The sequence below is a fragment of the Chiloscyllium punctatum genome, chromosome 26, assembly GCF_047496795.1.
Source record: "Chiloscyllium punctatum isolate Juve2018m chromosome 26, sChiPun1.3, whole genome shotgun sequence".
NCBI lineage: Eukaryota > Metazoa > Chordata > Chondrichthyes > Orectolobiformes > Hemiscylliidae > Chiloscyllium > Chiloscyllium punctatum.
The window spans coordinates 58,507,953-58,532,579 of NC_092764.1; positions in this window are offsets into that span (position 1 = coordinate 58,507,953).

A 24,627-nucleotide genomic window follows, 5' to 3' on the forward strand; every position below is an offset into this window, starting at 1 on the left:
AACTGGGAGGCCCAGGTTCAAGTCTGCCCTGCTCCAGAGCTGTGTAATAATATCTCTGAACAGGTTGATTAGAGGTTTGCGTAAAGATGCCGGTTGTCATACTTGTGGGTATGTTCACCGAGCTGGGAAGTTGACTCGTAGATGTTTCATCCCCTGTCTGGAAGACATCTTCAGTGCTTTTGAGCCTCCTGTGAAGTGCTGCTGAACTGTGTCTTTGGAATTTATTTAGTTCTCAGGTGAATTTTGTGGTCCTTGTCATCTGTGTGTATGGCTCCTAGGGACAGCTAATCATGGTGTTTTGTGGCTAGTTGGTATTCATGGATGTGGATTGCTAGTTGTCTGCCTGTTAGTCCTACATAGTGTTTGTATGACTTCTCCGACCACTGGGATTCATGGCAGCCCATAAACCAACAGCCATGTTCAGACAACAACTCAGCAGGACAAAAGACCCTCCATCCATCATGTGCAAGACAAATGTAATTTACAAAATTTCATGCAAACACAGCATGAAACACGATGTAGGACAAACTGGCAGGCAACTAGCAATCTGCATCCACGAACACCAATGAGCCACAAAACACCACGATCAGTTGTCCCTAGTAGCCACACACACAGATGACAGGACCACGGATTCACCTGGGACAACACAATGATCATAGAACAAGCCAAAGAGAGGACAGCCGGAGAATTTCTAGAAGCATGGCATTCATCCACAGACTCCAGTAGGTACCCAATATACCGGCCTCAACAACAAACAACCAGAACTGGCAACCAAATGCAGCAGGAACAGAAGCAAATAAATTCTAAAGACACAGTTCAGCAGCACTTCATAGGAGGCTCCAAAGTACTGAAGATGTCTCCCAGACAGGGAACAAAACACCTGCAAATCAACTTCCCAGCTCGCCAAACTACTACAACAGGTTGAAAAGGGGTTAAATTATGTATTTATAAATGTTCTGCTATTATATCCTTTATAACAGTCTCTAACATTTTCCTAAAAACAGATGTTAAGGTCGAGAATTGCTAATTTTTTGTGTCCTTCCCTTTTTGAACAAACGTGTTACATTGGTAGTTTCCAATCTTCTGGGACTTTCCCAGTATCTAAGGATTCCTGGAAGGTTACTGCCCACTATCTTGGTAGCTGTTTCTTGTAATATCCCAGGATGCATCTCAACAGATCCAGGGGACTTAATGGTCTTTAGTCTGAGTGCTTTTTCTCTACTGATAGTAGATATACATATTCTCTCTCTACTTTTTCCCCAATTTTATTTTGTATTTTTGGAATATTATTAGTGTGACTTTCCGAACTCCTCTACTACTTCTTGGGTCCCCATTATGCTTTCCACAGTTTCATTCTTTAAGTGGCCTGTGTTCACTTTGACCTCTCTTTTCATTCTTATATATTTAATGAAGTTCATGCTATCCATCTTGATATTACTTGTGAGTTTATCCTCGATGTTTATTTTCTTGCTTTTCTTCGATATTCTTTAACCATTAGCAAACTGTATTTTTTCTTTCAACTTGATGCCATCCTTAACTTTCCTGACTTAGCCCCCTTCCGAGAATCCTACTCCCTCACTGGAATACAACACTATTGTGAGCCATGAACTATTTTCTTGATGGTCTGCTGTTGTACCTCAACCATCTTTGCTGCTAAACTTTTTTTCCCATCCACTCCAGCCAGCTCTGCCTTTTGTGATTATTATGAGACAGTGACCAAGTGGTATTAATGGTAGACCATTAATCCAGAGAGACCTAGGTCATGGCAGGGTTAAAATCCTGCCATGGCAGATAGTGGAATTTGAACTTCATAAAAATGTGGAATTAAGAGCCTAATGATGATGTTGAAACCATTGTTGATTGTTGGAGAAGTCCACCTCATTCATTAAAGCCCTTTCGGGAAGGAAACTGCCATCCTTACTTGGACAGGTCTACATGTGTCTGACTCGTTACTGGGTAATTAGCGATAGGCAATAAGTGCTGGCTTAGTCAGTAATGTCATCACACCATTTATGAATATTCTTAAAAACTCATTATTAAGTTTAGCGCAGTTGTTCCCAATCCAAGTTTCTCCCTCCCAAACACAGAATGCTAAATTCTACCAGGTCACATCACCAGATCCAAAATAGTTTGATACCTGGTTGGATCCATAACATATTATTCTAGGCAAACACCAGGAATGCTGGAAGAACTCAGCAAAGTCTGGCATCACCCATGGAGAAAGAAATAGAGTTAATGTTTTAGTCCTATATGACTCTGCTTCAGGAAGTACAATTCAGGAACTAAACTTCGGTTCTCATGTTGGGGAGATGCTGTTTCTTCTCTGCTTGCTTGTTTTGTATCTCCACCCATATCTTTATCCCCTTTGGGGAAGAGTGAGGAAGTGCAGGACATAGTAGATAATGACAAAGACATGGTATGTTTTCCGTTATTGGTCAGAGCATTGAGTATAGGAGTTGGGAGGTCATGTTGTGGCTGTACAGAACATTGGTTAGGCTGCTTTTGGAATATTGTGTTCAATTCTGGTCTCCCTCCTATTGGAAGGATGTTGTGAAACTTGAAAGGGTTCAGAAAAAGATTTACAAAGATGTAGCCAAGATTTGGTTGAGCAAGAAGGGGAGTTTGAATAGGCTGGGGCTGTTTACCCTGGAGCTTTGGAGGCCAGGGGTGACCTGATAGAAATGTATATAATCATGAGGGGCATGGAAACGGTAAATAGATAAGGTATTTTCTCTGGGGTTGGGGAGTCCAGAACTAGATGCCATAGGTTGAGAATGAGAGGGAAAAGATTTAAAAGGGACCTGAAAGGCAACATGTTCATGCAGAGGGTGGTGTGTGTGTATGGTATGATCTGCCAGAGGAAGTGTAGGATGCTAGTACAATGACAACATTTAAAAGGCATCTGGATGTGTACATTGAATAGGAAGGGTTTAGAGGAATATGTGCCAAGTGCTGGCAAATGGGACTAGATTAGGTTAGGTATCTGGTTAGCATAGACGATTTGGACCGAGAGGCTGTTTCTGTGTTGTACATCTCTGTGACTCTATTAGAGGTTGGTTGTCAAATGGAACCATATCATGAACACTCCTCTTTTGCCCAACAATCCTGGAATCAAACTTGAATACAGAAGTTCTGGCTGAGAGGCAGGTACAAACAACTGAGCTGTAGATCCTTTTTCCCTTTGCTTTCTACTGATTTTCAATAACTATGATACCTGCAAATTCCAGCTGTGGAAAAGGATGTCATTCAAAAAAATAGACAGGGATGTGTTAGGCCATAGAATCACTGTAAATTTGAGGATCAAATGCTTCAAACTTCCACCTCATCACATCTCCCCTCACCAACCATTTCAATGTGAAATAATCTCTCTAATTTATGGCAACACAAACTTATTGTAAGGAAGTTAAAAGATAGAAATGCAGAAGTGCAACTAGCAAAATAAATTTAATCTTGAGTTCTTATGGTGAGTCATTTGCTTGGCTATAGACTAATGTAAGCAACACGTGGAAAGCCATGGGCTGGTATCTTAAAATAGCAATGCTGCTGCAAATATATATATTTGGAATACAATAATCTGAGCATTGTCAAAATAAATGAACTCAAGTCACAAAAAAGTAACACTACATAGAAGCATGGACATTGTATGTTAATGAGAAACAAATTTCTCTCTGCACTGTCAATTCCAAATACAAGTTGATGTGCACATCGATGCCACATTAACTTGCATCTCATTGTAAAGACATTTATCTGTATCATGTACTTACATCTCAGTACTTTGGATTTGCTCACTGTCCTTCTCAATGTTGTGGCTTACTGTTTTACTGTCACAGGCTGCTGGTATTTTATCCAAGGTTTAATTCTTCATGTATTACTATGATATAAAACCAAGCCTGTTCTCATAGAAATGTTTACTTTCTCGCAGAAATACTGAGTTGAAACATGCAGCAGAAAACAACAATAGGCTCCCTCTACAACACCTATAGTTAAGTGACAGCAACTGAATCATTTGCCCAGCTGAAATTAATTCGCTCAGCATGGACCAAGCATCAATACTGGGATTCTTCATTCAAAATAGCTCACCACCAGGTCGTGATAATATCAGGTCAAGCCATTATTTGACTAATAGTCCAATTTCACATGATTTTTCTCATCTTGAAGAACAAATATTTCAAACTTAAAAAGGCAAGGGGAATCCTCTTAATTGAAATTACAACTCTCTGTGGGGTCTACCTGGTTTGCTTTAAATAAAACATGAGGACATAGTGCAACTAATTATCTCAAAGTAATTAATACAAAGTAACTTACTTTGCATAATCATTTTGGGAAAAATAGCTATTTTTGAAGGAGCAGCAACATTGGCCTGGACTTTGGAGTTAACAGGCAGTGAAATCTTCAGTGTTAGCAATTATAACTCCGTGAAACTGACAGCATCCTCTGGAGGTAAAAACTAGGTAATCAGAATTCCTGGTGAAGGGCTTTTGCCCAAAACGTCGATTTTCCTGCTCCTCAGATGCTGCCTGAACTGCTGTGCTTTTTCAGCACCACTCTAATCTAGCATCCTCTGGAGGCCAGATATTTGCAGCTAAATGTGAAAATCCAAAGGTTGCTGTCAGTATTTGCTGTTTAATCGACAAGATGTGCTGGTGAAATACTTGGAGGTGGAAAACGTTTTGAAATAATAATTCATGTGAAATTACATTCTTCATATTATTATTCTCAATGTAAGATCCTTGAAAATTTACATTTTGTTGAAAGTGGGATAATTGAAGTTTTAAGAGCATACTATGCAAAAGTAATACCCTGGGATCAACCTCCATGGCTCTGAAAAATCTCATGTGGTTATATATGCAATGTTAATGAAAGGTGTGAGTTCACTTAATTTGCTGGATGGAAGAGTGACGCCAACAGTGTGGGTTCAATTCCGCACCAGCTGAGGCTACCATGAACAGCTCTCTTCCTCAACCTCTCCCCTTGCCTTAGGTATGGTGACCCTCAGGTTAAACCACCACAGTCATCTCTCTGTCCAAGGTGAGAGCAGCTGTGTAGTCCATTAGGACTATGGAAACTTTCAGTATTAAATCTTACAATTCCATGACAAAAGTTCCACATATTTCTAGAAAAAAAAATTTTCAAAGACAAAAATATACGAATTCAATATTCAATTCAGAAAAAAACCCCTCTTTACTTCAAGAGGGTATCAACATTACAGGGGAATGGTTGAAATTAATTGTCTTGGTGTATTTAAGATGAAGTTACACAATCATATGAAGGAGAAGGAAGTATATGGTTATGATAAGATAATTCAGTGAGAAAAGATCGGAAAAAGTACATGAGAAACATTAACAGCTTGGACAGTTTTGACAAATGGCCTGTTTCTGTGAAGTAAATAATCCTATGTAACACTGGATCCCATAAGGGCCCTGGCCAAATGAGTGACAAAGCAGTCCTTGAGGATAGATGATCTGCTTTGAGGCTTCTGGCAAAGTCACTTTTCAGTCATCTACCAGTAGCTGTGTTACACTAGTTCCAAGATGACTCACTCTGATTGTCCCGTGGAGAAAATTGTCCTTCCATTCAGCTGCTTGTCTCTTGCCATTGATTAAAACAGGAATTCAGTCTATGTTGATATATACAAAGCATTTTGACAGTGAGGATTTGCAGTGGTTCAGAGAAACAGAAGCAACTGTCTGCACCATTTCCAAACTGATTCTCAGAATCAAACACTTCAAATGTGCTGGAAAGGTCCATTTGAAAACGTACTTTGGTGTTAGGAAGCATTAATCTGGACTGATCCATTGGACATGAATTAAAATTCAGATAGGAATTACTTGTATAAATGGTCCAAACAATTTGCTCACACTCTAACGTCTGACATGCAAACTAAGTATACGCCTGTCAAACTTATGACCCTCCCATCATCACAATATGAGACGGTGGGCCTCCTAATTTTCTGTTGACTAGTACTGAATATGGGTGGGCTGTTTTGCCTGGTAAACATGCCCATTCTCAACTGAACTGAGACTGCCCAAATACTTTTTACTTCTAAGCTTTCCATCAAATAAGATTCAAATCTCATTGGGAAGAACTGATTTATAAGTATAATTATAAATCTAAAATTAATGGTGAAAAGTTAATACAGCTATATCCAAACACGCCCTCAACTCTACATTTATCAAAGTCATTAATTTACAAAGAACTGATCCTGTTTTTATATTGGAAGGGATTTTGGGGTGTCCTAGAGTAATGCAGCATGGAAACCTTTGGTCCAACTTGTCCATCCGGATCAATTTTCCCAAAATAAACTAGTCCCACTTGCCTGCATTTGGCCCATATCTCTCTAAACCTTTTCTATTCATGTACAAATGTCTTTTAAATGTTGTAACTGCACCTGCATCTATCACTTCATCAGGCAATTCATTCCACTTATAAATCATCCTCTGTGTCAAAGAATCATAAGCACATTTTCAATTTCTATTCATTTAGAACCATGACCTAACATTGACTCAATAAGTAACATTCTGCTGTCATTCTTGTTTTGGGGATCAAATTCTGCAAGTCTGTCTATTCCTTCATGGAAACTTTGAGTTTTTCTTGACTGTGAAACTATTAGTCTTGCCTATAATTCACATCCAGAACAGCAGTGTGAAATCATCATACCTTGTGTTCCTTTCCATTGAACCCAATGCCCAGGGGAACACTATTTTACTGTATAATTTTACAAGTAAAATAATAAGGTTATGAGTGTATTAGTTTGAAATTTCCATCAGTAATGCCATGATGACTGATCATAATCCTGCATCACTTATGAAAATATTGAACTTTTAATTACACATTGTGTTTTTTAATAAAACTAACAGCCAAAAACTGACTGGAAATGTAAATTATGAGCAATCTTCTGTGTGGAGTACCCATTAATTTGGTTTGGGAGAAATGCTAGAAAACCCAAAATTTTTAATAGGGTGGTCAGCGGTTTATCTGCAAGGGAAAGGATTCTTGTCACCAACTGAGGTATGGGTTGGAGTGAATAAAGAAGGTAAACCAGTTTAACCTTCCTCAACCCAAGCTTATCAATGTGGGGTATGTGTCTGGAACTATAATAATTTGGGAAACCTCATACAGGGACTGTTCATAACAAATTGAGGCCTGGTGTCTCTGATTTGAACCTATGGACAAAATAAACAAGATAAAGAGGATAAATTGCCTCTTTGAAAACTTTTTTTTAATTATAAAGGACTTTCTTGAGTTTGCCCTGCATTACTATAGCAGCATTGACATGTAATGTCAGTGCATTTCTTAGAAAGCTTGGGGTAAGTTACTTTTGAGAATTCAAAGATCCTATCTACAAACAATTAAAAGATTTTTTAAGTTCCTTAGGATTTGAATTTCACGCAAATGCTAGAAAACCCAAAATTTTTATAAGGTGGTCAGCAGTTTACACGTGGAAATTGAGCAAGATGAAACAGTTCAGGAACAGTGGAGAGATTAAAACTGGAGCAGCAAAAATGAGAACTTCAGGAAAAAGAGAAAGAAAAGAAAAGAGATATAAAGAAGGGAGAATGAAATGAGAGAAAAATTGGTATGGGAGCAAAGACAAAAGTAAAGATTGGAAAGGGATGAGCAAAGAGTGATGAGAGAGAATTACAGAAAAAAACAGGAAAGGAACCAGAAAATCTATTGTATTCATCAGACACCACTAAGTCACACCCAAAGATGGAATCAATTCAGTTTGCTCATTTAATTCCTAAGTTTGATAAAGGAAAGGTAGAAGCTATCTTTATATCCTTCACACAGGTAGCAGAGCAATTGAAGTGGCATTGCAAATATCAGTCCTTATCACTGCTTTCAGGAAAACTCTCAAAGTTTACTCCCTCATGCATGAAGAAAGTGCTGCTGATTGCAAGGCTCGTTAAAAAACGATTATCTTTAATACTGGAGTCATACTGTTGAAAAATTCTGCACCCTTAGGAAACAATAGGATCAGGTGTACCTGGAATTTGAAAGCAGGAATTTAAGTAGCTTTTGACCAGTGAATACAGCCAATTAAAACAGAAGTCACTTAAACATCTCTGTCAAATATTTCTCCTTTAAAATACCCTTCCTTTTTCAATAAGAATATTTGTAGAAAAGCAGAGAGTAACTGGGAGTAGGCAGGTTGCTGTGCTGGCTGATTTTTATGAAATGATCTACACCTCTCTGTTCCAGAAAAGAAACCATTACTCATCAGTCCCAACTAACTGGCAAGGATAATGGTAGGGAGAATGATTGGAAACTGAACACCTGTGGGACAGAGGAAAATGTTTGGACCCCTAGTCAGGGTACAAAAGGTGATACTGAGATGAAAAGTGAGAACGTGAAAGCTGTGTGTTCTAACTGCCGATGAGTAGGGCAAATCTGGGCTATTGGAAAAACCAATGGAATCCACTGGGACACATACACAACAAGCAGAGAATGAGAGTCAGCATAGTAGACCAGGCTATGGCTCTGCTGTAGCTGAGAATCCTTGTAAAGACATTCCTAAAAGTGCAGATGAAGTTAACCAAATCTCTCAGAGTTGTTGGGACTTTGTATTCAAAGGAAGGATGGCCACATTTCCCAAGGGTGAGGTGAACAAGTTATAGTGATACTGAGGAACACTGTAGCCAGGCAAACTCTACTGTTGGGAAAAGGTGTGATCTTCCCACCAACAAGTGCAGTAAGTGCCAAAGTGCTGGTAAAAATAATGGAAGGAGGATATGTGCCCACGTAAAAATCATCCACATTGGTGAAAAATCAAATGTGACTTCAGATGCCCTATCCTGGGTCTATGGACACCAGATTTGAACTAAAAATGTAATATTGACCAGGGCTAGAAGACTGAAACAAATGCAGAAATGGCTGGAATTACTCAGTAGTTCCAGCAGCATCTGCGGAGAGAAAGCAGTGTTACATTTTCGGTCCAGTGACCCTTCTTCAGAATAGTTCTGAAGAAGGGTCACCTGACCTGAAACACCAACTCTGCTTTCTTTCCACAGATACCACCAAACCTGCTGAGTTTTTCCAACAATTTCAGTTTTTGTTTTTGATTTCCAGCATCTGCAGTTCTTTGGTTTTTTTTGGCTGGAGGAATGATGTATGTGTCTGTTGTTTTCTGTGTTCTTTTGTCTATCTCATATTATTTGTCTTTTGAGGAGAGTGTCATAGTCACAAATCATTGCCCTGCATCACCTAAGGAAATATTGAACTTTTAGAGTCATAGAGATGTACAATACGGCCAAAAATGACTGAGAATGTTAATTTTGAGTAATGTAATTCAGCGATGGTCTGGAAGACCTGCGTGGATTACCCATAACTAGAGGGAGACACGAGATGGTTACATTCAACAGTTGTCAAGGAAGCTTCAAAGAGAGAAATGCACATATTTCGTACCGTAATCTTCTATGAGTTATCTCTGACTGTGGACATGATGGGAGAAAAGAAAGTAGCCATGGTAAGAGACATGTTTAAGTTTATCTTACAATGGAAGTTGTGATATATATAAATATCTTTTTTTTTAGAATTTAGATTTCAAACTAATAGCATATGTGTGTTGTTTCATCATTGTGAGAGGATTTATAATTGATTAGGTCAGTCTTTTTGGAACCATGATTTAAATCAGAACCATGAGTCAGACAGCAGATGACTCAAGGCCTCCTGGATTGTTAATGGAAATTTGTTTATGTTGTGGGGTTTACAGCAAGGCAGAGAAAACACTGAAAGACATTTTAGGTTTAGATTAATCAAATATTGATTTCAGCGAAGAAAAGCTAAGAGGTTGGAAAGCTTTTGGGTAGTTTGAAGGAGACCTGGCTGAATTCAGATGCCGGTATATTTTCTCCTAGAAGTAGAAGATTGTTCACAGCAGTTTAGGAGTAAGTTACCTCAGTGAAAGTGTTTAGTTTGCTGAAACCGCCAGACAGAAGTGTTTAGTTAGAAGCCTGCGTTGGCTATTCAAAACTAACTCAGTTATGTGGATATTCTAGAGAAAAGACCTTACAGCTCACAAAACAGGAAGTGAGAAAGGCAGTTAAGTCAAAAGTACAAATGTAATAGGGAAGGAAAATTTATCTTGATTTTGACTAACTGTAAAGTGACATTCCAGAATGAAATTTTGTTTTGCAGTGTGCTTTGAAATTTGTTAAACTCTGTTATATATAGACAGTTTGGTTTCTTATTAAAATATATTTTGTATGATAAGCTTCTATTTAATTGTTAAAATCAAATCTGCAGCCTTGTGTGCTTTTGTTCAGTGAAAGACCACCATGTTAAAAAAGAGCAAAATGTTGTCTGTCAAGTCAGATTTCATTCTGGGATCATGTAATATCATAGGGTCATAGAGATGTACAGTATGAAAACAAACTCTTCAGTCCAACTCGTCCATGCTGACCAGATATCCTAAATTAATCCAGTCCTATTTGCCAGCACTTGGCCCATATTCATGTACCCATCCAGATGCCTTTTTAAATGTTGTAATTGTACCCGTCTCCACCCACCTCCTCTGGCAGCTCGTTACACACCACCCTTTGCGTGAAAAAGTTGCCCCTTCTGTCCCTTTTAAATCTTTTCCCCCTCACCCTAAACCTATCCCCTCTAGGAATGGCGAACCTGTTTAAGGGATGATGTAAATATTGAAGTTGTTGTCATAGGTTTGAAATCCTGCTGCACACATTCCTGATTGTTGGGACCAGAGTGTTCGCCCTGAGTTTTAGATTAACATTCAGTATGGAATAATTGTGTCAGATGTGGGAAATATATCCCACCACCATTCATTGTATGGATCGTCAGAGTCCATAAAAGCTTCCCATCATACAGGACTGACCACTCAGTCAGCTGGAATAAAGAGACTTCACATTGCACTCTGTTAATCAGCCTCTCACTGTTAATCAGCCTGCAAATTGTTACACTGCTTTAAACTGGGAGAACAGTCTGAAAACAGGGAAAATTAACATTTACACAGGGACTGGACTCTCCCACCCAGGGAACGGATCTTGTCTATTTACCCTGTCCATGCATCAGTCGGATTGGAATCGTAACAAGGGGTTAAAGCTAATTGTAACCCTTTTCTGTGTGTGCTAGCTGGTAATGGTGTGTGCTGTGAGGGTCACAGCTGAGAAAACTCCAAATAAACTGTGTACTGCAGGTAAAAATAAAAGAGGTCTCTCTCTCTCTCTCTCTTTGATGGAAGTCAGAAACCAAGTGAAAACGGTCAAAAAGTAAATAGGACAAAGGCCTTTCAGCCGACCTGCAGAGCCAAACATATCAAAATCAACTGTTCATCTACCAACATGAGTGCTATTAGTATCAACCAAAGTTACTGACACACATACCATTATCTACTTTTCATAGAACTCAGAGATTAATCCATTTACCTTTTTAACTTACTTCTTTTTTGGACTCGCCTCTCATTTCAAATCTATGTCTATGCAAGTTCTTGTGGTTAATAACTAATGAACTCACTCTTTTGTTAACTCAGGAAAGCCTTGTTAAATTGGTTTTGTTTAAAACATAACTTGATTTGGTGCTGGAGAAAGGCATCCACAGGAGAAGGGACTTTAAAAAAATTAACGTTTTGCATCCAATGGACGAGGAGGGAGAATAAAAATAGGGAGCTAATTCATTCCTTCCTCAGCTGAGAGACAATTTGAGGTCCCAGCTGAACGTGTAATAAATTGAGCGGTCTCCTCCAGGGACTGGTGGTAACAATAAAAGCAACTTATAGTTGCCTTTTATCAGGCAGCTCTCCATCTTACTTAGATCGACCAAGGAGTGTTTGACTTTATGTTAGATTCCGATCAGATCTACATTGACTCCCACTCAACTAGCACCATAATTTTCATACTCTTACCTTTATTTTCAAATCCCTCCTGGGCCTCTCTCATGCCTGCCTCTGCAATCATCTCCAGTCCCACAACCATCTGAGATCTCTGCATTCCTGTAATTCTGGCCTCTACTAACTGCACTTTCAATTGCCAAGGCCTCATGCTATGAAATATCCTTTGTGTACTGTCTCTAGTTTACTGTTTTTATTTTAAGACACTCCTTAAAACTTGCTTCTTTCATACACTTCCTCCAGTGTGGAAACAGGTCATTTGGCCTAACAAGTCCACACTGACCCTCCAAAGCGTAACCCACCCAGACTTATTCCCCTACCCTATTACTCTACATTTCCCCTGACTAATGAACCTAACTTACACACTACGGGTAATTTAGCATGGCCAATTTACCTAGCCTGTACATCTTTGGACTGTGGGAGGAAATCCTTGCAGACACAGAAAATGTGTAAACTGCACACAGACGGTCACCTGAGGCTGGAATTGAACCTGGGTCCCTGGTGCTGTGAGGCAGCAGTGCTAACCAGCAAGCCACCATGCAGGCCAGTGATCCAAGCCTTTAGTCATCTCACCTTCTCATGCAGTTGAGTATCATACTTTCTTTTATAATGCTTCCATGAAGCACCTTGGAATGGTGAATCTGTTTAAGGGGCTGTGTAAATCTAAGTTATTGTTGTAACAGGTTTAGAATCCTACTGCACAGAAATATATCCCACCACTATCCATTATATGGATCTTTAGAGGCCATTAAATCTTCCTGTCATACAGGACTGACTACTCAGTCAGCTGAAATAAAGAGAGTTCACATTGCACTCTGTCAAATTGTTAATCAGCCTGCAAATCTTTATGCTGCTTGAAACTGAGAGAAGAGTCTGAAAACAGGAAAATTACCATTTACTCAGGGATGAGGATGGAGTGATGTGACATCAGATCAGGGATCGTTACCTTAGTTTCAATAACAGATGAAAATAGAACATGGAGGCTGTATTGTAGCAAGTGCTGCGGAACAATTTGAATTCAGCAGGCAGCATGGCTGTGCAGCAAGAGAAACTTTAGCTCTGACCTCTGGGGTGTGTGCCTGCCTGAAAACTCCCCACCTCCACCTCCACACCCACCCCAACTCCAAACTTACAACCCACTCTTCAGTTAGCATTTCATTGTTGTACAAACACATTTTTAAATCTACCACTTACTTAGTAATCAAGATACCACAAACATACGCAGGCAGATAATAAGTGCAAGAAAAGCTTTAAAAACATTACTTACACCGATAAACTGGACATAAAGTGTCACCACAGACGCAGTGGGTGCTCTGGTAACACTATGGGATGGATGTAACATGGATATTCTGAAACAACTGTTGGAAACAATCAAAGTCATCAAGACCTTGACACTTTGGTATTATGGACTCAGCACCAACATATCAGATATCAACGATAACGGAGTATCCTGTGATCTAATATGTTTACTCCATGAGCTTCTTAAGGAAAACTAATCTAAAAACCAGAAAAAAAGCATTATTAATCACTGACATAATTTACATGTAACAGACCTCTCCAGCTATAATTGAAATGGTTCCTGCACTCAGAGTATAAAGAATATTGAGTCCTGTTCCTGTGTGTTTGCCAAGACACTATGAACAAGGAACACCATGTTTATGTCTCGCCATTATCATGTACTTGTGTACATACTGCTGATTGATATGAAGAGTTACCTACTATAAAAGTAAAGGTGTTATTAATATGAAAATTAATTACCCACAGCAACGTATAGAAAAGTCACTCTTAATCCAGAACCAGTTGAAAATACAGGGTTCCAAATCCTTGAATCATTGGATGAATGTAAAGCAGTGAAGACTTGCACATATTTGCCATTTTTCACAATGCTATAAATTAATCATTGAACTTGCCCCCACTGTAAAGCCAACAGCAGATATTCATGGATGATTGTACATTCATACCTTCTCATGTAGCAAAGTCCTTGTATGTAGCAAGACCCGGATTTGGATTTGGTCTAATTAGTGGCAAGTAGCATTTGGTACTACTCGAGTGTCAGTGGTTTGAGTAATGAAGGCAAGCATGCCAAATACCTTCCTTACTACTCTGTCTACCAGTGGAGCAACTTTCAATGAATTATGTACCTGAATCCCTAGGTCTTCACTGTTCAACAACACTCCCCAGGGCTCTATCATTAATGATGTAAGTTCTGCCTTGTTCATCTTACCAAAATACTTTGCATTTATCTAAATTAAACCCCATCAGCCACTCCTTAGCCCTTGTCCCAATTGATCAAGATCCCTTTGTATTCTTGGATAACCTTCTTTACTGTCTATTATACCAATGATTTTGGTGTCATCTGCAAACTTACTAACTATGCTTCATATATTCTCATCCAAATCATTTATATAAATTACAAATAACAGTGGATCCAGCATGGATTCCTGTGGAACACTGCTAGTCATAGGCCTCCAGTCCAAAAAACAACCTTCCACCACCAATTTTGTATCCAATTGGCAAGCTCACCCTGATCCCATGTGATCTGATTTACTAACCAGTCTACCATGCAGAACTTTGTCAAAGGCCTTACTAAAGTACATGTAAACAACATTTACCGTTCTGCCCTCATCTATCTTCTTGGTCACCTCCTCATGAAACCGAATCAACTTTGTGATATACAATTTCCCATGCACAAAACCATGTTGACTGTCCCTCATCAGTCCTTGCCTCCCTGAATGCATGTATATCCTGTCTCTCAGAATGCCCTGCAACAGCTTATCCACCACTCATATCAGGCTCACTGGTCTATAGACCCCAGGCACCTCCGAATAACCTTTCCTAAATAAAATCACAACATTAGCCACCCTCCAGTCTTCTGGCACCTCACCCATGGCTGTGGATGATACAAATATCTCTGCTAGGGGCCCCACAATTTCCTCCCCAGCTTCCCATAATGTCCGGGTATACATTTGATCAGGTCCCAGAGGTTTACAACACCCCCTTTTCTGGAATGTGGATTGTTTTCAAGACATCAATATTTAGGAAAGAAAAAAAAAGTATAGTGAAAATGAGTGAGAATTGGTCAGGCTGCTCATTACAAGTTGGGGGAAGTGACAGTCATCGATAAAGATTTTGGATGCAGTGTGGTAGGTGGGTTGAACTGGATATAGAATGTGAGGGGATGAGGGAATTTGCACCATTTGTCATAAATCAGCTGTAAATCCAGGCACTGGATATTCATTCCCTGTTTAAAATTGTTATAAACCTTTCTTTTTAGGAGGTCTGTGAAATTATAATTGATATGGGAGAAAAGCACACAGAAAATGACCATTCATTCCTGATCATGACGATTGGAAGCAATAGATTGTCCACAATTGTGATTTATGTAGTTCATACAAATGCCTCAGAGTGGTTGGTAAAACTGATTCAGATATATTTTCGGAGCTGACCTGATACCAGCTGCAACATTAAGAGCACAAATGTTTGGCTCTGTGCTTAGCAACAACTAACACAACAAATTAAAGATCCTAAAACAGAAATTGCCGGAAGAACTCAGAAGGTCTGGCAGCATCTGCAGAGAGGAATCAGAGTTAATGTTTTGGATTTAGTGACCCTTCTTCAGAACAATCTTAACATACGAGATTTGCTTATTCTTGCTGGGTCTTTGACTTCTGCAGTACAGTTTGAATTTAAAAAATCAATAAGCCACACAGTGGCTATTTGTCCCTTTGCATCTGTGCTGACCCTTCCTGTGTTTATCCAATTCCCTTCAAAGTTTACTCTTGAATCTGCTTCCACCATTCATTCAGGTCATGCATTCCAGATCATAATGTCTCACTGTGTAAAAAATAGTCTCCTCATCTGCCCTGGTTATTTTCCCAATTACTTAAAATATACCCAATGCTTCCAGCAGAAACAATTTAACATTCCCATCCTATCAAAACCTTCTATTGAGTATATAATCCTTTGCTGCTTTGATGAGACCAATCTTGCTTGCCCAATCTCTGCATAACTGAAGTCCCTCATCTTGTGTACTATTGCAATAAATCTCCTCTGCACCATCTCTAAGGCCTTAACATATTTAGCATTTACTCCTATTTGTATTCCCAGAGGGTAGTCGGGTTGCAGACACAATTTTTAGCCTAATTTTTCCTGCAGGCCCGACCCTCTCTGACAAAGACAAGAAATTGATGGGTTCCTTCTTTGTCCAAAAACATTCATTTGTCATTAGTTTAATGTAAAAATAGCATGAACTACAAAATCGTCCAAGGATGAATAACTCACTTCACATGCAAAGCTAAAACTGGGCCTACACCCAGACTCTATACCTGGAATATGTAATGGTGAATAGGCTAGTTGCTTTTAAACATATTGAAATCAAAAAACATTTGAGGGGATGTAATGCTACATTGGGACTGTCACTGTGCTAGTAATGCAGGACCACAGACTAATGCTCTGGGGACATGAGTTCTAATCTCCCTTTGAATTCCAATAAATATCCAGACTAAAAAGATGGCTAATGGCAATCATGTAACTATTGGAGTAAAAATCAATTGGATCACTATTGTCCATTAGACAAGGAAACTGCCATCAGGCACTACCCATGACTTCAGACCTACAACAATGTGATTGACTCTTAACTGCTCTCTAACAATTAGAGATGAGACATAATTGCCACCAATGTCAGGATCCATGAACTAATAAAAAAATACAAATAACAAATTGACAATTGTATAAAAATCAACAGACTAAAAACTTTGTGGATTAAACTTCTTTACAGAAAGTGATATCTCTCTGAGACAGATTCACTCCTGCTTTTGTAGCTAAGAACATAACAGCATAAGAGCTAGGAGCAGGAGTAGGCCATCTGGCCCATCGAGCCTGCTCCGCCATTCAATACGATCATGGATGATCTTTTCATGGCCTCAGCTCCACTTACCCACCCTCTCACCGTAACAGTTAATTCCTTTATTGTTCAAAAAATCTGTCTTGGCTTTAAAAACGTTTTCTGAAGTAGCATCAACTACTTCACTGGGCAGGGAATTCCATAGAGTTACAGCCCTCTGGGTGAAGAAGCTTCTTCTCAATTCAGTCCTAAATCTACTCCCCCTAATTTTGAGGCTATGCCTTTTTGTCCTAGTTTCTCCTGCTAGTGGAAACATCCTCTCCACTTCCACCTTATTTATTCTCTTCATAATGGTATATGTTTCTCTAAGATCCCCCCTCATTCTTCTAAATTCCAATGAATATAATCCCAGTCTACTCAGTCTCTCCTCCTAAGCCAACCCCCTCAACTCCGGAATCAACCTAATGAATCTCATCTGTACCTTCTCCAATGCCAGTCCTTCCTTTCTTAAGTAAGGAGAACAAAACTGCATATAGTCCTCCAGGTGTGGTCTCACCAGCACCTTATACAGCTGCAAGATGACTTCCTTGCTTTTAAACTCAATCCTTTTAGCAATGAAAGAGAAAATTCCATTTCCCTTCCTAATTACTTGTTGTGCCTGCAAACCAACGTCTTTGATTCATGCACAAGGACACCCAGGTCCCTCTGCTAAGCAGCATGCTGCAATTTTTTACCATTCAAGTAACAATCCTTTTTACTGTTACTCCTGCCAAAATGGATGACTTCACATTTATTAACATTATATTCCATCAGCCAGACCTTTGCCCACTCACTGAAAGTATCTATGTTCCACTGCAAAGTTTCACAGTCCTTTGCACACTTTGCTCTGCAACTCATCTTAGTGTCATCTGCAAACTTTGACACACTACACGTGGTCTCCAACTCCAAATCATCTATATAAATTGTGAATAATTGCGGTCCCAACACCGATCCCTGAGGCATACCACTAGTTACTGATTGCCAGCCAGAATAGCACTCATTTATCCACATTCTTTGCTTCCTGTTAGTAAACCAATCATCTATCCATACTAATATTTTACCCGCAATGCCATGCATCCTTATCTTATGCAGCAGCCTCTTGTAAATCTAGGTACATCACATCCACTGGGTCCCTGTTGTCCACCTTACTCGTAATGTCTTCATAGAATTCCAAAAGGTTTGTTAAGCATGACCTGCCCTTCATGAATCCATGCTGCATCGGCCCAACAGGACAATTTCTATTAAGATGCCTTGCTATTTCTTCCTTATAGTAGAGTCAAGCATCTTCCCCACTACAGAGGTTAAGCTAACCGGTCTATAACTCCCTTCTTTCATCTACCTCCCTTTTTAAACAGTGTTGTCATATTTGCTGTTTTCCAATCTGCTGGGACTGCCCAGAGTCCAGCGAAGTTTGGAAAATTACCACCAGTGCACTTGCTATTTCTCCCACCATCTCTTTTAGTCCCCTGGGATGCATTCCATCAGGGCCAGGAAACTTATCTATCCTTAGCTGCAATAGCTTGCACAACATTACCTCTTCCATAATAATGATTGTTTCCAGGTCCTCACCTACCTTCATCTCTTTGTCAATTACTAGTATTTATTAATGTCCTCCACTGTGAAGACTGATACATAATACCTGTTCAATGCCTTGGCCATTTCATCATGTCCCATAACTAAATGCCCCTTCTCATTCTGTAAAGGACCAACATTTAATGTAGTCACTTGTTTTCATTTTATATATTTATAGAAACTTTTGTTATCTGTCTTTGTATTCTGTGTTAGTTTTTTTTCTCATGTTCTATCTTACTTTTCTTTAAAGTTTTCCCAATTTTCTAGCTCCCTGCTGTTTTTGGCCACTTTTTATGCCATCCCTTTCAATTTGATAGCCTGGCCTTATTTCCATAGACAGTCATGGCAGATGACCCCTTTTCTTACAGTCCTTTCTTTTCACTGGAATATATTTTTGCTGAGCACTTTGAAAAATTGTTTTGAAAGTCCTCCACTGCTCATCAACTGTCCCACCATAAAATCTTTGTTTGGAGTCTACTTTAGCCAAGTCCTCCCTCATTCTATTGTCGCCTCCCAGGGCACAGGAGCCTGGCATTGGATTTTATCTTGACACTCTCCATCTGTATTCTAAAGTCAACCATACTGTGATCACTCTTTCCAAGAAGATCCCTAACTATGAGATCATTAATTATTCCTGTCTCATTACACAGGACCAGATCTAGGATAGCTTGCTCCCACATTGGTTCCATTATATACTCTTCAAGAAAACTATTGGCAGATACACTCAACGATCTCTTCCTCAAGGCTACCTTGACTGAGCTGGTTTGACTAATCAACATGTAGATTAAAATCCCCCATGATAATTGCCATACCATTTTTACAGGCATTAGTTAAAGTTAAGATCCTTCCATTGAACAACTTGTGTTTTCGTTCAGAGTTTGATTGTCGGATTTATCAGTTGGACCCACATTCCCTTTAATCAGTAAGATTTAAGGATAAATAAAGAAACAGAGGCAGTTGGAGCAGAGATGCACTGCATTTCAGTGAAATTGGGGTCAGAAAGAAATGATAGTGGAATAAGAAAGGTTGTATTAAAAGGGAAATTTGAAAGAAAAGACACAAAAAGAAAAAGTTAAGCTTTTACATTTTAAATGTCTGTAACAATTTACTGTCCTTTGGATTGAGACTTTGGATTTTCAGTGGCTCAATTTCTGGCTCAGAGAAGTTCAGTGACAATTCAGGAACTGAAATCACATCATTAAATATCAGCCATAGCTTTATGCATGAGATTAATTCATTTGAAGTGGCCAAATGCAACAATTTCCTGAAACTTATGGGAAGGCTGAGGCCATGCTGGCATCTTTGTGAGGCTAATGATTTGAATGATATCATTCCAGCAACTTGTGCTGATTCTGAACTCGTAGTCATAGAGCTACAGAGTCATAAAGTGTGGAAACAGACCCTTCAATCCAGCTCATCCACACTGACCAAGCTTCCCAAACTAACCTCAACCCAGCTGCCTGTGTTTGGCCCACATCCCTCTAAACCTTTCCTATTCATGTCCAAATGTCTTTTAAATGTTGTAATTGTGCCTTCATCCACCACTTCCTCTGGCTGTTCATTCCACATATGAACTACTCTCTGTGTGAAAAAATTGCTTCTTGTGTCCTTTTTAAATCTTTCTCCTCTCACTTTAAAAATATGCTTCCTTGTTTTGGACTCCCATCCTCAGGAAAAGACCTTGGCTATTCACCTTATCTATGTCTCTCATAGAGTCATAGAGATGTACAGCATGGAAACAGATCTTTCGGTCCAACCTGTCATCCCTCAACATCCCGTGCTTCAGTGAAGAAATTCCCAGCCTATCCTTATAACTCAAACTCTCCATTGCTGGCAACATCCTGGTAAATTTTTTCTGAACCCTCTCCAGCTTAATAATATCCTGCCTACTGGCTACCACTAATTCTCCACAAATTGCTGGGTTAGTTACAATGTTGCTGCACGTTTTGGAGTCCCTGAAGGACATCAAACTTGTAAATACCAGCACCAAATGACAACAGTAAAGGACCGTTGCATTAGGAGAGAAAAAATGAATATTCTGGACTTGGAGCGAAAAAGAACAAATTGAAACCACAGAGGATTTTTTAAATTCATTCACAGGAAGAGGGTGTCGCTGGCCAGGCCAGTATTTATTGCCCATCCCTAATTGCCCAGAGGGCAGTTAAGAGTGAATTGCATAACCCAGACCAGGCAAGGATGGCACTTTCTTTCCCTACAAAGGACATTAATGAACCAGATAGGTTTTTTTGACAATCAATAACTGCTTCATGGTCATCATTCAATTCCTAATTCTAGACTTTTTTTATTGAATGCAAATTCTATGGCAGGATTTGAACCTATGTCCCAGAACATTACCTGGGTCTTTGGAATATTAATCAGGTGACAATACCACCAGGCCATTGTCTTGCCATAAATGCAGCAGGTCTGCCACATCTGTGGGGAGGGAAATGATGCTAATGTTTCAAATCTGATTTGAATTCTTTGTAACCAAAAGGACTATTGCAAAGTAGGAGGAGGAGTGGAACCGATGAGAATGTCCAGAGCAAATTACAAAGGCAGTGCAAATGGTAACAAAGGAGAGAAACATACAAAATAGACATTAATGATAGGGGCTAAATGTGAAAAATGAGTCAGCTTTGTTGAGAGCAATCCAATGCAAACAAGATAGAATGTTTTGGTTTATGCAGTCAATCTGGATTTTGAAAGCAGGTAAATTGGGGAACTCTGTGTAGTTTTTAAAATCTTTAACATTTGTGATAACTCCGGGAGTCGCAGGACTTGATTCTGAGCAAACTACTCCAGCAAGTTTGAATCAGGTTATACAGTCACTCTAGGTTTGTGTTGGTGTGGGACATTGCATCTGCAAACTGACTGCCATGTTCCAAAGTATTAGAATTAGATTTTATTGTCTTGTGTACTCAAGTACAAAGATACAGGAGTACAATGAAAATTGTACAATGTTGCCATTCCTGGTGCCCATCTTAGGTACAAAGGTACAAAATCTTAGGCACATCTAAGTACGAAATATTACAATGGTGACAGCACTTCAAAATTACTCAATTGACAGTGCAGTGCTTTGGGACATCCTGGGGCAGTAAATGGGACTATATAATGCAAGTTATTTCTTCCTTTAGTTCAATCATACCAGTCATGTGTCTCCTTGGGGAAATTTTCCAGAGGAGACAAGCTGGTTGTTTTTACATATTGTGTAAAAATGTGATTGGACAGATGCACCAGTATATTCCACACGTTCAGGCTCCACAATTTCCATATTATTTGCGTCAAGAGTCTTTACAACAATGCTGGAAATACGCTGTGAGCTGATGTGGCATAATGGGTTAACAGCTGCTACGCTAAGGGCTAGAGTATATTGTCAGTGATGTGCAACAATAATATATAATTAAGACTAACTTATTTGCTGAAGAAAGAAGGTTCTAATAGAGTTCTGGATCAGGTCTTTACAAATAATTAATAATAGCTTGTGAGTTTTGCTAAAGCAAGATACATTTTTTCAGCTTGCATTGGAGAGGTGGCCGCATTGTGACATTATCACTGGATTGTTAATCCAGAGACACGAACAATGCCCAGGGACCTGGGCTCAAATCCTGCCACAACAGCTGGTGGAATTTGAATTCAATTTTAAAAATTTGGAATGAAGAGTCTAATGATGACCATGAATCCATTGTTGACTTTCAGAAAAAACCCATCTGGTTCACTAATGTCCTTCAGGGGAGGAAACTGTTATCCTTACCTCGTCTGGCTTACATGTGACTCCAGACCCACAGCAATGTGACTGACTTTCAACTGACTTCTGGACAATTAGGGATAGGCAATAAATGCTGGCCTATCCAGCAATGCCCTTATCCTATGAATGAATAAAAAAAACTTGTTAGAATACTTTGCAAGAAGTATCAATGAAAAGGTAAAACAATATTTGTAATGTTTGAGGGGAGAGTGCTGACTAGTTGGACACAGAGACATTGCCATGGAGAATGCAAGCTAGATGATGACTGACAGTTAACTGCCTGTTTGTTTAAATTTTAAACCAGAAAGGATGACACTGATTAGTCCAGGCATTAGTCTGAGCAATTCATCGGAGAATGGCTGTCCCTTGTTTTGTAAGTGTTCCTTAGTCTGTACTAGAATGATTTTCATCTTTACCTATCAAAAGAATTCAGAACATGGTCATAACATTCACACAGATAGAAGCTATGATGACGTGATACAAATGCTGACCACATTAGTGCTAAGTAATTTTGATCCGTGTGGTACCATTGTTCAGAAAGATGTGTTTAGCCAAGAAATTTGAGGCAGATCCATGAGAAAATGAGGTAGTAAATGTGCAATCTGTAAAAAGGATGTGGAGCTGTAATTTGAACCATTTATTTTGGTAGTTGTCTGTCACATTGATGAAATCTGCATGCAGAGAGAAACTTGTCCCGTTGTACTTGACACATGGAAACAGGCAATGGGGCACAATTAGTGAAGAACTTCAGTAAAAACACAAGAAAATAACCTCCTAATCCTAACTAATGGTTTTAAAGGTAGTTCTTCTATAACGCAATGGATGTGTTCTTGTGCATCCCCGTGTTATAGAAAAATCGCGCTTTAGAAACAGTGCTTAAAGTGTTGGTGATGTAATTGCATTACATATTTTAAAAGCTTGTGCTTTAGAAACAGTGTTCCCAATTTGTCAATCGCATTACAGTGAATTTGCATTAACGAAATGAGGGTTACAGCAGAATGACCTGAATTTGTATTCCCTGTCAGTCATTCTTCAAATGCCCACTAGTCAAACGTAACTGATACTGACAGGTTTCTCTCCAAAGCAAGAGCTGTAGATGCAATTGGGCCCAAAGAACTTTCAGTAGGTTAAATTCACATATCACTTTGGATTTTCAATCTGGTTGACATCAATCTGCATCCGTTCCAGCAGCTGTGTTTAACTTCCGGTTGGAGCATTGATGGATTTTTAAAAATAATTCATGGAATTTGTGCATTACTGGCTCGGCCAGTATTTATTGGCTGCTTTAAATACCACTGATCAGCCCCTTGGTCCTTCCTCTGGGAGAAGTGGCAGCTGGCAGCCAGGAAAGCTTGAAAATCATGTGTCAGGACACTGACAGAAAGGAAAATGTACAAGTATATATGGGAGTTGTTTCAAGGCTTTGTAACTTGGGTAGTGTGGCAGCCCAGGTCAGCAGGGGGCATTGACGTTCCTTGTGCTGCTAAGAAAAAACTGGGTGATTTATTTAATTTACCAGTTAAGCTGGTTCAACTGGTTGGCCCAAAGAATACTGTAGCTACTTCTGTATATGCTGAAACCCTGATTTGCATCGTTTAGCTGGGTTCCCAATGCACTTCCAGCTTGGAAGTGACACCTCATTTCCTCAGCACTGCGTCACAGACTGACAGTGTCGATATTATTACCTTCTCCAGTGGCAAGCTTGATTTAGTGGTCATTAGCTTTTCTGTGGTGGATTACTACCTTGGAAATTGCAGCCTTTTGAAAAGTTGCTGGTAGAGAAGGAGAATCGATGTTTCGGGCATAAGCCCTTCTTTAGGAATGAGGAGGGTGTGCCAAGCAGGCTAAGATAAAAGGTAGGGAGGAGGGACTTGGGGGAGGGGCGTTAGGAATGCGATAGGTGGGAGGAGGTTAAGGTGAGGGTGATAGGCCGGAGGGGGGCGGAGATACAATTGGTCCACATTTCAAAGTCATATCTGCTTTTGTGATATTCAATTTCATAACATCCATAGTACATTAACAATTTTAACTTGCAACATTACAGAATTACACAGACATTTCCTGTTATAAAAATAGCCCAGCAAAATGTTAGATATATCTGCAGATCCAAGATTCTTAATGTATTATATATTCATATATACAGGTAGATATTTGTGCAGCTAGGATAAAGTGAGGACAGCAGATGCTGGAGATCAGAGTCAAAACGTGTGATGCTGGAAAAGCACAGCCGGTCAGACATCATCTGAGGAGCAGGAGCGTCGACGTTTCGAGCATAAGGTCTTCTTCAGGAATATGGGGTGGGGGTTGGGGTGGAGTGGGGGCATGGGGGCTGAGAGATCAATGGGAGGGGTCTGGGGCTGGGGGAAGGTAGCTGAGAATGCGATAGTTAGATGAAGGTGGGGAATGATGGTAGGTCGGATGGAGGGTGAAGCGGATCGGTGGAAGGAAGATGGTTAGCTAGGGCAGTTCAAGAGGGTGGTGTCAGGTTGGAGATCCGGGACAAGGGGGGGGTGGGGAGATGAAGAAACTGATGAAACCGATGTTGATGCCATGTGGTTGGAGGGTCCCAAGGTGGAAGATGAG